The sequence below is a fragment of the Sinocyclocheilus anshuiensis genome, unplaced genomic scaffold (genome assembly GCF_001515605.1).
Source record: "Sinocyclocheilus anshuiensis isolate Anshui unplaced genomic scaffold, SAMN03320099.WGS_v1.1 C32260206, whole genome shotgun sequence".
Lineage (NCBI taxonomy): Eukaryota > Metazoa > Chordata > Actinopteri > Cypriniformes > Cyprinidae > Sinocyclocheilus > Sinocyclocheilus anshuiensis.
In genome coordinates this window covers 1-815 of record NW_015613791.1, presented here as the reverse complement: position 1 = coordinate 815, position 815 = coordinate 1, and the positions used below count along the sequence as shown (strand labels likewise).

General features: G+C 35.7%; 1 long non-coding RNA gene across 1 annotated transcript; it reads right to left on the bottom strand.

Moving 5' to 3' along the window:
• Nucleotides 1-75: 75 nt before the first annotated feature.
• Nucleotides 76-802, bottom strand: LOC107682489 (uncharacterized). The gene is made up of 3 exons (XR_001633506.1): nt 569-802; nt 367-399; nt 76-142 (listed from the first exon to the last, which is right to left on the bottom strand). It is a non-coding gene; the product is annotated as an uncharacterized LOC107682489 (long non-coding RNA).
• Between the last annotated feature and the right edge of the window lie 13 nt (nt 803-815).

Here is an 815-nt window from a genome sequence, read left to right as displayed (position 1 = left end):
TCAATTTTGCACCCTGTTTTGTCCCACTTCTCAAGAATGACTGACCTGCTATTTTCATATGATAAGTGACTTGTAATACCTGTAAGATGTTGTCCATCTCTGCAATCTTCTCAGGGAAGAAGTTTGAGATCAACTGTTCGGCCTGATTAAAACAATCAAGCATTTGACAATTTGACAAACTGTCCTTAGAGCTGCTGTATGAATCTATCGGTCATGTTGTATTTCCTTTTATAATTCTAATAGTGCATAATGCACTGCTTTATTGTAGTAACTATAATAACTGTGGTATTTTTGGCATAAACTAGAATTACTGTGGTACATTTTTAAAAGTAATGAAAGAGTGTGACTGAATAAATTTATAATTACCTCCTTGGTGATTTTTTTGGAGAATCCATCCACCTGCAAAGTACATAGGAAGTGTTTGTTAAACTTGCCACACAAACACAAACACAGGTTCAATATATATTTATATTTATAAGTAGGTTAGACTCAAAATGCATAATTTCTTCCCAATATACAGTCATAAATAAGTTTAAATCAAGTTTGGGGCCTATAATAGGCGCTCTACCTGTTTCTTAGACGCGGGGCTCATGTCTAAGGAAGTCATCGTTTGCGAATTATCGTTTCGATTTGTCTTGCCAAACTTTATTAAAGCTGTGGCAGAAAAACACGCTTTAATGTCTTATCCACTGGATACCGTGGGATTTTGGTTGAAAAGAGAAGATGCGATCCAGTTGTTATCGACGACACGACGAGAAGTCACAGTCAGCCAGCACAAAGAATGAAAATGAAAGTGAATTAAGCGTCAAATAAAT